This window comes from Dromiciops gliroides, chromosome 1 (genome assembly GCF_019393635.1).
Source record: "Dromiciops gliroides isolate mDroGli1 chromosome 1, mDroGli1.pri, whole genome shotgun sequence".
NCBI lineage: Eukaryota > Metazoa > Chordata > Mammalia > Microbiotheria > Microbiotheriidae > Dromiciops > Dromiciops gliroides.
The window spans coordinates 625,577,909-625,593,164 of NC_057861.1; the positions used below are offsets into that span (position 1 = coordinate 625,577,909).

General features: G+C 44.7%; 1 protein-coding gene across 3 annotated transcripts in view; it reads left to right on the forward strand.

The window, feature by feature from the left end:
* Positions 1–7,567: 7,567 nt before the first annotated feature.
* The window catches only part of CAPN15 (calpain 15), a 112,807-nt gene continuing 105,118 nt past the window's right edge, over positions 7,568–15,256 (forward strand). For 2 of the 3 annotated variants that reach the window (XM_043975686.1, XM_043975689.1), the window contains exon 1: positions 7,568–7,994. The gene's annotated coding sequence lies outside the window, so the exon portion shown is untranslated. Of the gene's footprint in view, positions 7,995–12,696; positions 12,782–15,256 lie in introns of those variants that run through there. The other variant, XM_043975688.1, reaches the window with a different exon arrangement.

Consider the following 15,256-nt stretch of genomic DNA (forward strand, 5'->3'; position numbering starts at 1 on the left):
ATGCTGTTGTTATCCCCTCGATCTCAGGGAAGACTGAGCAGTAAAATAGGCATGCAGTTTTTGTCTGAAGGTTGGAAGTTGAGGTGGGGGGAGGTGTCAGAATAGGGGTGGGGGAATGGGTGCCAGCCACCAGCATCTGATCCCTGGGATTTGCATTCCAGGGATTTCTCCCTCAGTCATCCTACCTTCAGCCTCCCCCAGTCCTTCCCTCCACCCCATTCTATTCCTATCACCCGTAGGAGGGGGGTAGGAAGTTAGGTCCTAAGAGCCATATGGATGAGAAGGAAGGAGAGAGCCAGGCTTCCTTCCTCTGACTTCCCAGACCCTAGGCTTCCTGTACCTCTATTTTCCTGTCTGCAAAATTTTTATGATTACAGGACCTTTTCCAAGTCAGTTACAGATTGCAGACCATGGAATGTCATAGCTGAAAGGGACTTTAGAGATTCTCTAGTTCAACAACCCTTATCGTGCAGGAGAGAAAACTGAGTTCAAAGAGAGGAAGTAATTTGACAAAGGTCACACGTATAGACAGAGATGAGGCTAAAGCCCGTATCTCCTGTTTCTTAGGCTGGGTCTCCTTCCACTTTCCACCCTGAAGAGTCAACAACCACTGTGCACAGAGCGCCTACATTTCTCGAGACATGATATAGGAGATTTGACTCTGCCTTCCTAGTGCCCCCAGACTGAAGGGAGAGGCAGGCAATACTCATGGAAAAAAAAAAAAAAGATTTAAGAAAATTCCTTTCCCAAACACAAATGTAAATTAGGATCGGAACCCAAATCTCCTGACTAGATTCAAAACACCTTTACATTAGAACAGTGGCTCCCAACCCTTTGAGCAAGAGGACAGTTTTTTAATGGTAAAAATTTTTGCCATCTGTATCCCTACACAAGAGCAGTTTTACTACTCATTTCAATTGATTGGAAAAAAAACCCCCACACAATGACAAAAACCTACTTTGATTTCAGTAACATTTTGAATGATTATGTTTGAGAAAACATAATCATTCATACATAATATGTTTCTCAAACATAATATGTTTGAGAAAACAGTAATACTTGTATGTAAGAGATGTCTAGAGAAAGTCTAGAGAAGGTATTTTTTCTTATGGGTGGATTAAGGTTCCCTTGCAAAAAAGAATAGTAACAAAATTACAGAATTTCAGAGTGGGAATGGGAATTGGTAGCCATCTACTTCAACTTGAGCAAAAATAAAGAATCATATATATATATATATATATATATATATATATATATATATATGTACACACAGATACATATATCCATCTATATCCATATCCATATCTCTATCTATCACACCTCAATCATCCTCCAGTGGAGGTCAAAGACAGACCTCCAACAAGGATGTAACCATTACCTCCAGAGGCAGCCCATTCTACTTTTGGATGATTCTGGTTGAATTTTTTCTTTAAATCAAGCCTAAATGTTTCTCCTCCCTCCTAACTCCAAATTCTGCCCTTTGGGGTCAAATAGAACAAGTCTTTCCAGTTGTCTTTTCTTCTCCCAGCTAAACACCCACCAGTTCAGGAATGACTTTCTTAAGGAGGTGGGTTTTGAGTGGGTTTATAGGGGGAGATCAGAAACTGTTGGCTCAGGGGATATTTGAGATGCAGAGAGTGCCTGGAAGTAACCTGAGTAAGAGATGAGCAACAGGTCATTCTTGTGTGAGCTTTACCAGGCTTCTTCCTGGTTCAGGAGGGGTTTGTCTAGTTTAACCAGCTTCTCAGCATTAGGGAGGGGTGTGAGTATATAGGGAGGTGGGGTGAGTAGGGAGGGAAGGCTCTGGATTAGGGAACCCTTGATTAGGGTCAAGTCAACAATATAAATCAGTCACAAGCAGTCTGACTGCAGCCTACCTTCCTAGACAGTCCCCTTCTCATATTCTACTTCAGCCATACCTGCCCATTGGTTGTTCCTTAATTGAGCATTCTACCTCCACTTCCAAGCCTTTGATCAGGAGGTCCCCCATATCTGGAAAGTAGTCCTTCCTCACTTCTGCCTCTTAGAATCCCTGGCTTCTTTCAAGGTTCAGCTCATGTCACCTCCTGCTGGACCACCTTTCATCATCCCTCTCGTTGTTAGCACTCTCTCCCTCCTCCAGTTACCTTATATTTACTTATCTGTTCACAAGTTGTATCCTAAGTAGAATGAAAACTTCTTGAGGGCAGTCATTGCACATAGACTCTTACTAAATGCTTGTTTAATAGTATTAAACCACCTAATAACATTTTTTTTTTTTGGTGAGGCAATTGGGGTTAAGTGACTTGCCCAGGGTCACACAGCTAGTAAGTGTTAAATGTCTGAGGCTGGATTTGAACTCAGGTCCTCCTGAATCCAGGGCCTGTGCTCTATCCATTGTGCCACCTAGCTGCCCCATAACCATTTAATAGCATTTAAAAGTCTCCCAACTCTCCACCTTTCTACTGGTTGTCCCCTTTACCCAGAATGCTCTCCTTCCTCATATCCACCGCCTGAACTACCCTGGTTTCCTTCATGACTCAGCTTAAATCCTACCTATTTCAGGAGACTTTTCCCAGTATCCTCCCCACTGCTAGTGCAGTCCTTCTGCATTTACCCTATATATATCTTGCATGTACATGGTGGTTTGCATTTTGTCTCCCCATTAGAACATGACCTCTATAAGGGCAGGAACCCTCTTTTTAGCACAGCACCTGGCACATAGTAAGCCTTTAACAAATGCTTGTTGACTAGCTTTTTCATTGAATTATTGAAACAAAGGGGTAAAAAGAAAAGAAACAAAAAGATAACTTGGACTTCTCTTTAACCTGAGGCTAGTAAAGTCACTGAGGCTTCCCTGTTTAATTCCCCTCCCTGACATTTCTACACTTGGGCAATATTCCAGGATTCTGGTCTGAGGTTGTGGGGTTTGGTAGAAGAAAATCTGGACTAGGAGTCAAAAGACTAGAGTTCTGGGCCTGGGGTTGCTGTCATTGTTCAGATATGTCCTATTCTTCATGACCTCATTTGGGATTTTCTTGGCCAAGATACTAGAGTGTGTTTCCATTTCCTTCTCTATATTATTATTATTATTTTTTTTTTTTAGTGAGGCAATTGGGGTTAATTGACTTGCCCAGGGTCACACAGCTAGTAAGCGTTAAGTGTCTGAGGCGGGATTTGAACTCAGGTACTCCTGACTCAAGGGCCGGTGCTCTATCTACTGTGCCACCTAGCTGCCCCTATATTATTTTACAGATGAGGAAACATTTGTTCAATATTTCCTTGCCCTCTAATGAAGGCTATGTTTGCCTTCTCCCTCATGAAGGGAATAACTTTGATGACCCAGATTCCAGGGAGCCCAGAAGAAAGGATGCCCCAACCTTCAGTGAAGCTCTACAACTTCACTTCAATCAATCAAGGCAGCAGACATCACTACCTTTTTAAAAAATGTAAATACGATTGTTTGTACCTTTAATCCCTGTTTCCAATATAAACTCCTCTTTAATTGAGTCAAAAAGGTAACATCACAAGTGGCTACCCAAACAAACCATACCTCTGGGGGCTTTGAACAGCAGAAGAAACTTGGACAATTTTTCCATTAAGCAGTGGGCCAGTCAAACAATGGCCTGGTCTAGTGGTGAAAGTGTATATAGCAAGATAGCCACCTAAGGGAGGGAGCAAGCTCTGGGGAACATACCCCCTTCTACCAGGAAAGAGTGTTGGTTATGGAATCAAAGAAAGGACTTCTGGCAACCAGGAGCTGTGAGTTTATCCTTTGGTCACAAATGTTACTACACATGTGCCTTCCTATCATCATTTGAGCCTATTCTTCCAAAGGACCTCCTGTGTATATTTGTGAGAGAATATATCTTGCATCTTTGAGGAAATGTTATATGCCACCTTAATATTCTTTTCTTTTCTTTTCTTTTTTTAGTGGGGCAATTGGGGTTAAGTGACTTGCCCAAGGTCACACAGGTAGTAAGTGTTAAGTGTCTGAGGCCGGACTTGAACTCAGGTACTCCTGACTCCAGGGCCGGTGCTCTATCCACTGCACCACCTAGCTGCCCCCACCACCTAGCCGCCCCATAAATACTCTTTTCTAAAAAGTTATTTTCTTTGAAAAAAAGTATTTCCTTTTATTTTTTCCAATTACATGTAAAAATAGTTTTTAACATTCATTTTTGTTAATATTTTGAGTTTCAAATTTTTTTCCCTCCCTCTCTTCCTTCCCCTGTCCTGAAGCCAGCAAGCAATCTGATATAGGTTACCCATTACAGTCATGTTCAACATATTTCCACATTAGTCATATTGTGAGAGAAGAATCAGAACAAAAGGAAAAAAACACAAGAAAGAAGAAAAAAATCTTAACTATAAAAGTGAAAATAGTATGCTTCAATCTGCATTGAGAATCCATAGTTCTTTCTCTGGATGTGGAGAACATTTTTCTATCATGAGTCTTTTGGCATTGTCTTAGATCATTGTATTGCTGAAAAAAACTAAGTGGATCACAGTTGATCATGACACAATGTTGTTACTGTGTACAGTGTTCTTTTGGTTTTGCTCATTTCACTCAGCATCAATTTATGTGAGTCTTTCCAGGTTTTTCTGAAATCTGCCTGTTCATCATTTCTTACAGCACAATAGTATTCCATTACATTCATATACCACAACTTGTTTAGCATTCTCCAATTGATGGGCATCCCCTCAGTTTCCAGTTCTTTGCCATCACAAAAAGAGTAGCTAAAAATGTTTTTGTACATGTGGGTCATTTTCCAGTTTTTATGATCTCTTTGGGATGTAGACCTAATTGTGGTAATGTTGGGTCAAAGGGTATGCACCATTTTATAGCCTTTTGGGGGTGGTTCCAAATTGCTCTCCAGAATGGTTAGATCAGTTCACAACTCCACCAACAATGCATCAGTGTTCCAATTTTTTCACATCTTCTCCAACATTTATCATTTTCTAAAGGGTTAGTTCCCAGATCTCTGTTAGGAGTGGAAATTGGGTAAGTATTCCTGGCGGGGATATTTTCCCTAGTCTGAGGAAAGAGCCATCCCTACCCTCTGGGAGCTTCTTCTGCCTCTTAGAGAGTAATGACCAGATTGAGGAGCTGGTGAAGATACCTATCATTGAGTACAGCAATTTATAATGCCCCTGGCCCTTACTAGAGCAGGTGAGGGTTGGGACAAGAAATATACCACCCTCTTCTACACCCAGGGAATTGGCCCCATTATAACTGACATTTAAAACTTTGGTTCTAGCTCTGTTTGGAGGATAAGGCCTATCCAAGCCTAAATCATATGATTTGTGCCTGGAGGGATGCCTGAGGACACATTCCCCCTTCCAGTGCCCTTAGGTCACTCCCCTTTTGTCCTCTCTTTTTCCTTGGTGAGAATGGAGCACATTTAAGAGTCTGAGGGCAATATTGGAGTTTCCTTCCTGGAATCTCTTTGGGATCAACTCCAGGAAGGACTTTTTTTTTTTTAAACAAACAAATAGGGGAAATGGCCCCTCAACATGTCTCTGCTATCCAGCTTGCCTCTCTAAAGACTTCAGAGGATTTCCCTTTGGATGAGATCAGGATTTCTTTCTCTTTGTCAAATTGAGATATGTCCCTTCTACCAAAAGAGCATATTCACTCTGTGTATTCTCTGGTATTTTCTAATCTGTATAATTTCTCTGATTTCTGTTTGCTCTTAGCTTGGATAAATGGATTTATTCACTATTTATCATTTGTGATGCTCTTTCTTGTAAACTGCATTTGGTGGTAAGGGACCGAGCTTGGTATACCTTCCCCCTTAAGAGATAAAAGGCCAGAAAAATGTTTTTTTTGTTCTGAATCAATCCTAACTGTGTGATCAATATTTAGTAGGGCAGATAGAGAGATATTTCTACTCTGCTACCCCTCTCTCAGAGAAGAGGGATGTTGGCCCTACAATGTTAAATTTAATATGTATGAAAAAACCCCAAGATGTGAGTGATCTATTCATAGTTTCATACACAATCCATTTTTTTGGCCTTCTTTGTATAATAAGTGGTTGTTTATTGATGATTTCTAGTTCATAATAAAAACATTTTTTTAAAAAAGAGGATAGGAAGTGAGTGAAGAGGCAGAATGAGAAAGCTAGGAGAAGTTTTGAAGCAAATGGGAACTGAGGGAAGTTTGAGGGGTTCCTACTGAAGATGCTAATTAAGACAAAAGGCTGATGGGGATTGAGAAGGGTTTGCAACCAAATGAAGAAATAGTCTTTAGAAGGCCTGGGGAGGGAGAATGAAAATGCGAAATGACCCTGAGGAGACAAAGGGCTTCAAAGAAGCAGATATGTATTGGGTAAGGTCTGAAGATGACGACTGAGGAAGATTGATCCGGTGGAGAATGTGGAAAAGGGGCAGAGGTGTGAGGAGGCAAAATATGGAGATTGAGAAGGGACTGGGAAGAATTTCCAAGGAGGAGGATATCCCCAGAACTGGAATAAAGGGGTAACGGAATGTGAGAGCACTGAAGAGGCAGGGGGAATCCTTGGGTCTAATGTCCAGGGGGAGGAGGGCCTAGCAGGGTTGAGGAGGCAGGGTGATTGCTGAAGCTGGGACGAAGATGATGGGGCGCTGAGAAAGCAGAGGGGTACTTGGGGACACTAGGGAGGCAGCGGAGGCATGGGGGCACTGAGGAGGCTGAAGGGTCCTTGGGGCTGGGGTGAAGGAGAAATGATATAGAGGGGCTCAGGGAGGTGGAGGTCCCTGAGGCTGGGGCAAAAGTGCACAGAGACGTGCAGGGGCGTTCTGGAAGCAGAGGGGTCCTTGGAGCTGGGACAAAGGTGTAGGACGCCAAGGAGGTAGGAAAGCATCTTTGGAGCTGGAGAGAAGGGGGGTAACGGGGGGGGGGAGGGGAACCTTGGGGGGGGGGGTCCGAGGCGCTTACAGCTGTCTTCCTCGCCCCACCCCTGCGAAGAGCATCCTGGGGTATGTAGTCACAATCCCACTACACGCACTCCTTTCCTCAAGCTCCAACCCCGGACAGCTTCGCGGCCCCTAAATGAGCATCTCGAGCACCTTGAGCTTTGAAGCCAGATTGAGAACATCCATCCCGACTTGAGGACAATCCATTGGCAACGTGCCATAAGATCAACTACAACTCCCAGCATGCCTCGGCTTGTCCTGGGATGGTCAGCTCCTCAGCTTCCGCTCCAGCCTCCCCCTAGCTTTCTGGGGCTTGTAGTCTCGGCGCGCGATTCACAGAGCCGCTTTCGCTCCCGGCGCGCCGTAGCTGCCGGACCCCTGATGGGGGGCTACGCTACGGAGGCGGCGTAAGGCCGGGTTTCTGGACTTCCGAGCGCGCTCGGCTGGGCTCCTCAGGCTGAGGCAGAGGAAACAGTTTCCAAAGCTGCCGGGCGAGCGGCGCCGAGCCGAACCGAGTTGCGGCGTGGGGAGGGAGGCTGGAGACCGGCAGGGGCGGCGCTGCTCTCCCGGCTCTCTCCGGAGGCAGAAGTTGTGGCGCGGCGCCCGACCGCTGGTAGAGGGAGGCCCGGGACTGGGGCCGGGCCCGGCTGGGCTGGGGGGCCCGGGGCCGCGGGGCGTCCGAGGGCGCCTCCGGACTGCGCGGGTGAGTGCGGCCCGGAGCCGGAGCTCTGAGAGCTCCAAGCAGGGCCTTCACTGCACCCCTCGGCTCCCTTGGGAGCCCCCACGCCGGGCCGCCGAGCCCAGCCGAATCCAGCCTTGTCCGCCGCCGCCGGCGCGCACCGGGGCCGGGCCGGGGAGGAGGGAGGGAGGGAAAGAAGGAGGGGATCCGCACCGCAGCCAGGCCCCTCCCCTCCGCACCCCCTCCCCGCCCCCGGCCCTCCCTCCGGCCGTCTGAGCTCTGGACCTGGGACCTGGAAGAAACGCGGGCTAAGTGAAACTGTTGCAGTCCCGGCCCCGGGCAGCCCCGCCCGGCGCGAGCTCCGTCCATCCCTCCGTCCATCAGTTGGTCCATCTCGCCGCTCCCGGCGCTCCTGGGCATCCCGAAAAGTCGGCAGGAGGTAGTGCTAATTTATTTGTGACCGGAGCCCGTTGTTACTGTTGCTGTCGTCTTCCTGAACTTGCCCGTCTTCTCGGGAGGGAGAGGAGAGGACGGGAGGGGAGAAGGATGCCGCGGAGGTGGTGGCCGGGAGCAGCTGGTCCCCGCAGCCAAGGGCAGGCAGGCGGGGGCTCCTGACTCAGCTTCGGGGACTTGGGTCCCTGGAGGATGGAGCAGATGCTTCGTCGACCGTGGGGTGGGCAGAGCAGCCTCGGAGGAGAGCAGGGCAGGCAGCCAGCCCGCCCTTTGGTAACCCTGGGGCTTCCAGGGCAGGGAGCTCAGGGGGAAGATGTTTTTGAGCCTGGGCCAGAGCAAATGGCCAGAGGGAGGATCTCTGTGGCCTCTGGCCAGATGTTACCTGGAAAGCTCTAGGGGCTAGCCAGAAGGTGTTCCTCTTACAGAGTGCTCTCACTTCTTGCCTGTCCTTGGTTGTCCTTATTCCTCAAATATTGTTTTTATTTATTAATTTATTGGGGGGGAGGGGAAACCAATCAATCTAGATTTATAGTTCCCCAAGTCAACATAAGAGGAAGTATCAGCCTTCATTCCACGTCCATACCCTGTGACTCCAGGAACTGTTGGAGGCCCCACAGACTAGGGGGCCCATCCTGCGTGGTGGATTCCAGTTCTTCCTTTTTTCTTATTTCCTGGTTTGTCTTTGGGGACGAAGGGCACCTTGCAATGTTTCTGAAGAACTTAGTATTGATTAAAACAACATTTACCAGGGTCATGGGGGTAATGCCATAGCCCTTGGGCTTCAACGTCCTTCCGGGATAGCAGCATAAAGAGACCATTCTAGTGGAGAGAGGGAGAGAATGAACTATCTTTGTTTTAGGAAGGGTAAATCAGGCCTGAGCCTGACCAGATCTGGGAATCCATCTAGAGTAGTGAAGTCCACTGGTTTTTACTGTAGACAGTAGGACTAAATAAGTGATTTTAGGGACCCCAAAATGAACTCTTGGTCTAGAATGAATTTACCTGGAAGTGTTTGGATTTTCAATGGCTTGGACTAGTGAGGCTTTATGTAGAGATCTGTGCTAGGCAGGGTAAGGAAAAGTATACTCTGTGATCTGGGTCACTGATCTCTATGAAACTGGGTCTCTACTCAGAATATCTCATTTGTGGAGCCTCAGAAGTAATTTATTTAGCTGCTGCTTCTGAGTGGTGTGGTGGAAAGAACACTAGATTGGGAGTCAAGAGACTTGTGTGCAAGTCCAGCTTCTGCTACTAACCACCAGGGGGACTTTGGGTGAGTCATTTGACCTCTTTAAGACTCAATTTTCTTATCTCTGAAAGGTGTTCAACCTGGACCACAGGGTTTTTTGGGGAGAGAAGGGTCAGGAAAGTGTTTTATAAACCATGAGGTCCTGTATAAATGTGAGCTACTATTATGATTATTGTTGTTATGGCCAAAGTTGACCATACCCTGGAAGGGATGGATTGTGTGGAGGAGAGTGGACAGGAGAGAATAGGGGGTAATTTGATCTTTTTTCAGTTCTAAGTGACTCAGATGGGAAGAGGGTAGAGAACAATATTATTTTCTAGTGCCTGAGTCAGCAGAAAGAGTATACCCATCACCCAATAGATGTGGTTAATGACTCCATAATGAACAGACTCCTGGTAGAAGCTGGTCTTGCAAGGAACCAACTTAAACCAGGTCTAAGGTTATATGTCCCTTTGTTCTTCTTCCCCTTCCATGCCTGAGAATCTCCCAAGCTGCTTATTTTCTCAGCCTTCTTATTGTTGAGCAGACTGGCCTGTATTACACTTTGTGTGTAACTTAGTGGAAGATGGGTTCTTTTTGGATCTTTGTTTCCTAGATCCAAAATTCAGTGACTACATGATTTTATGCAAGAAAATATGACCTCTGTGTACTTCATTATCTCCATTAAGTAGAGATTATAGTATCTGCTTTTGCTCTTGTAAGACACAGAATTTTAGAGATCCAAAGCCACCCATTTTACAGAGGAGCAGACAGAGACCTAGCGAGATTAAAATAATTTGTCAGTGGTCACAGAGCTAGGACTAAGAATCATGTATCTCAGATCCCAGCCTAAAGATCTCTTCCACTATACCTTGCTGTCTTTGTGTGTGTGTGTGTGTGTGTGTGTGTGTGTGTGTGTGTGTGCAGCTAGTGTCAAGTGTCTGAGGTTGGATTTGAACCCAGGTTCTACTGAATCCAGGGCTGGTGCTTTATCCACTGTGCCACCTAGCTGCCCCTCTTGCTGTCTTCTTAATAGGGATGTAGAGATGTTGGAAAGACAAATAAGGTCATGTGAAAGTAATTTGACTTCGCAGAAAAAAAAGCTCTTATATATATATATATATATATATATATTTTAGTGAGGCAATTGGGGTTAAGTGACTTGTCCAGGGTCACACAGCTAGTAAGTGTTAAGTGTCTGAGGTCGGATTTGAACTCAGGTCCTCCTGACTCCAGGGCCGGTGCTCTATCCACTGCACCACCTAGCTGCCCCCAAAGCTCTTATATTAATGCAAGGTAGTGGTAATATTGGCAGGTGCCTGTTAAACATCACACCTGTGGTTTAACCCTCTTCTGACCTTGGTATGGCTAAGATTGCTAGAAGGTATAGGCCCAGTGATATGACAGGAATAGTATATAATGCATCTAAATTCCCAACAGTACTTAGTACAGGCATATAGTGAATCTCAGCTAAGATTTTTTGAATGAACAATTTGCTTCTTGGCCCGTTAGCTAGTATAAATTCTTCCCAAATAATTTGTTCCTTCTCCTCATCTAGGGTACTTGGAATCCCTAACTCCCTCAGCTAAGTTGCTACCTCTTACATAAGACCTGTCATGATCTCCTCCCCTTGAAATTACTTTGTATATATTTTTGTATTTATTTATTTAGACATAGCATGGTGTAGTGAAAAGAGCAGGACTAAGGAAGTCAGGAAGAACTGAGTTTCAATCTTTCCTTAGATGCTTAATAGCTATGTGACCCTGGGCACACTTAACCTCTGGGTGTCAGAGTCAAACTGAATGGATCCCTTTCAGCTCTCAATCTATGATCCTATGGTTTTTGAATGTGTTGTTTATTCCATTAGAATGGAAGCTCTTGGAGGGAAGTTGGGTTTTGTCTTTATAGCCCCAGTGTCCAATACTGTGTCTGGAATGGTAGGTGTTTAATGAACGTTTGTGGAATTGACTTAGCATTTGTGGAAGGTGTGGTGCTGGGGAAAAAGTTTAGGGCTAGGAGCCACGAGACCCAGTTTCTAATCCTGGTCATGTCATTAATTGTGCAATGTTGGGCAAGTTATGTCACCATTCGGGACTTTGTTTATTTCTTCACCTATTAAACCAGGTTGTTTCCAGTTTGAATGATCTGTGAGCTTCTCTGAATATGTAGTAAATTGTTGGGGGGGATCTATGGGTAACTGATTTTTAATTGATTTGGAATACTATCATTCTTATTTTTGAGGGTGCTTATTTCTCTTTTGAAATTCGAGGGAGATTTGGGCCAAGCAATAGGCCATTCTTTTTAGGATCATTAGCTGGCATGGAGAAGTAGATGGGGAGAAGGCCCCTTTCTTTGCTCCTCAGATAGGGTAGCAGTGTCTGAGTTGCCTTTGCTCTGCCCACCTTCTGTCCTTCCTACTCTGTTGTACAGTGATTGCTAGGTTCCTTGTCTTAACCTGCTCTATTGATGGAGTCCAGCAGTGAGGGAAGTGAGTAATGGAGAAGAACACAGATAGATACATAGTCTTGCCCACTAGATGTGTAGACATCAGGCTACCTTTTTTTTATTCCTTTCAGGCAATTATTTTGTGGTGTGTTGTTTTTTTTTTTAACTTTTTGAAGCAGTCAGCCAAGTTCTAGGCCTGATCTTGCATTCTGGATTCACCCCTTACTGCCTGTGTGACCCTCAGGCAAGACACTAGACCTCCAAGGTTCAGTTTGCTCATCTGTAAGATGAAGATAATATCTATCTCACAGGCTTGTTGTATGGCTCAAATGCAAACCTGCTTTACATACACAAAGTACTTTATAAAAGTTGGCCGCTGCTGTTCCAATGTGGGATGCGGCGCTCTACATCCTTTTAGTCTGTGGTTGTTTCTTGGGCTCTTCCAGTTGGTGTTTAGATGTTCCATGTATTCAATAGGGTGTGAGGGGGGAGAAGCAAGGTCAGACAGAGGAGCTCCCTCCAATGTAGGGGTTTAGGTTGTGGTATTTCATTGGGTTTTGGCCCAAAGCTTTTGCATGATAGCTTCTAGAACTCCTTGTGTTGTTTTCAAAAACATAGACCCTTCCCAGGTATGAGAGTCTTGCTGTTCATATGCTGCAATGGTGGTGTGTTTCAGGGGAGGAGGAGTTGAATTTGAAATTGCTGGATTAGCCTATCTAGAAACCTTGTAGTCCTTTTTTTTTTTTTTTTTTTTTTTTTTTTTTTGCGGGGCAATGGGGGTTAAGTGACTTGCCCAGAGTCATACAGCTAGTAAGTGTCAAGTGTCTGAGGCTGGATTTGAACTCAGGTACTCCGGAATCCAGGGTCGGTGCTTTATCCACTGTGCCACCTAGCTGCCCCATACCTTGTAGTCCTTTTTGACAAAGAAATGCCCAGGAGAAGTGGCAGAGTTTGGGTCCATTAAAGGATAAATCTTAAATGTGGAGTTAAGACTTCTTGCTGTCTTCTCACCGTGCTGTGCTGAGTGCTCTGTGACCATCATCTTCATCTCCTCCCTCCCACAGGAACTCTGGACTCCTCCACACCCAGAGTCCTGTCAGGTGAACTTTTGCCTTATTTTTGTCAGGCTTTCGTGTCACTTCATCACACCTCCTCTCCAAGGTCGTTTCCCCATCCTTCCCAACAGTCCTGTGTATCTGTCTCTCTATTTCTAATTTTTACAGGATCGAATGAAAATTTGCAAACTATTAGACTCCCTCTGTCACTATTAATTGTCTGGCAATTTTATCCAACTTGGTAGTCTTCTCTAGCTCTCCAGCAGTTGAGAGGAAACTGTGACGGCTGTGGTCCCACCAACTCTTTCCCCAGGGTCCAGGACTTTGATGTTGGCTGTTGGTAAGACAGTCAGCCTGGAAGACGTGCTTGAATTGGGACTGGAAGATATCACAAGGAAACCAAGTCGATAACGGTTGTTTTAAAATGTCACTGGTGTGTCTGTACCCAATCGAAGACAATCGTTGCAGGCTTCCTGATGCCTCTGACTTTATGACTCCCATAAAGAGTGGTCAATTGCTTTGGGAACTTTTCCTTCTCTTTCCCTTGTTCCACATTTCTCAGGAAAACATTGTCAGTTCCCCTCCCCTCAGCCCACAATCCTTCACCACCGTGTTTTTTGAGCTTTGAGTTACTTTTAAGATACTTCTTTTCTCTTGTGGGTTAAATGAAAAAGCTAATCAGATTTTAGAACTTCATCTGGAGGGGTAGTGGGAGGAGGCCTGGACTTGGAGCCAATGAGTCCAATCCAAGTTTGAGGCCTGGCTATTACAGCTCACTACACTATCTTATTGAAGTAATAGAAAAAGCACTGGATTTGAAGCCTGGAGAGCTAGTACTTCAGTATTCTTCTTTCTTTAAATTGTGTGGCCCTCCCTGCACTGGAGTACTCTGGGATGAGGCAGAAATCTCAAGTTCAATCTCCTGTACCTTCCTGCAGCTACTTGCTGTGGGGTGTAAGATTGTAAGAGAAATCATAGATTGGTCCTGTCTACCTTATAGATTTTTTTAGCCATTAACAATTCTAGACCGGTAAAGGAACACTTCTGTCAGCTCCTCTGTGTCTCCCTTCACAACTTAGGACTAGGTTTCAAGTTTCATTTTTGAGCTTCTGAGAATGCTTTCCCTGCCATTGTACCTATTATTTCAAAGAGACCTATTTCCTCTTGCTTCCCCAGCACATAAATCCCGATGACTCAGTGAATGAATTGAGAATCCCCTGCCAACAGACGTTGCCTGTGGGCTAACCATAGCCAAGAGAAATCTCAGGCTCAAAGAAATACTTTGAGTAGAATTATTTTAGTACTGCAAAGAATAGTAATTTTATTGGTATGGGCTCTCTCTCCATCAATATAGATCACCTTAGTAGGTAATCTTGGTAAGTTTCTGTGGCCAAAAAAACCCACAATTGCCCCCTTGCCAACATCTCCAAAATAAATTGGCTTGTTCTCAGACACCAGATATAGCCTTTCTATCTTGGTAGGACCTACTGGCATAGCCCTTAAGAGCTCAGGGTCACTTCTTTTTTTTTTTTTTTTCCGGGGCAATGAGGGTTAAGTGACTTGCCCAGGGTCACACAGCTAGTAAGTGTCAAGTGTCTGAGACCGGATTTGAACTCAGATCCTCCTGAATCCAAAGCCAGTGCTTTATCTACTGCACCACCTAGCTGCCCTCAGGGTCACTTCTAACTTCCATGCCCCAAAACACTATGGTAGACTTGAGATTAGAAGGTTGAAGACTGATTCTGAGAAGGTAAGTTGAATGTAAGGAAACTTGTAACCTAACTTTGAATACTTAACTCTCTTTTTGAGTCTGGCTTCACTCAAGCTTAAAGATTTGGGAAAAGTTCTGGTTTGACCTATTACCTTTAAAGACATTGTGACCTAACACACTAAGTCTTATAGACGGTAGGGAAGTATTTCTGGGTCTCAGTTTCCTCATCTGAAAAATGAGATTAAACAGCACTGATCTGCCTCATGCGGTGTTTGCAAGGAGACATTAATGATTGTAAAGTGCCAGGCCAATAAAGAGAGCTATAGAAATGCCAGATAATAATGGTGATTGTCTTGTAACTTGTTTTGGCCCTGCCACCAGCTCTGAATCTCAAGAATTTGAGTGATTGGGTGTTTTTATTCAGGTTTGTTAACATAAAGTGTTAATTAGTTGTGTTTTTCAAAACCACAACCATCAGCTTTTATTCTTTCATTTTGATCTTAGGTAGCTAGTTTTCAGTTTTCAGCAAAACCTCTGCAATTCATTCTCCCAGAGGTCAGAAGTTGTCAGATGGTGTGATCTTCCTGGCATTATAAATAAATCATTAATGAGCAATACCTCCACATAAAGATAGTCTGTCTCATTTATCATTGGTGTTTTTGTATCTCTAATTATACCTGTGTAGTCTTGCACCATCCTGTCTTAGAATTTGACCTTATTTGCCTAGAGTGAAGGATAGGTGACATCAAATGAAGAAATGGGTTTGAGGTGCCTTTTTTTTTTTAAAGGAAGGAAGTGGATCAGGAACA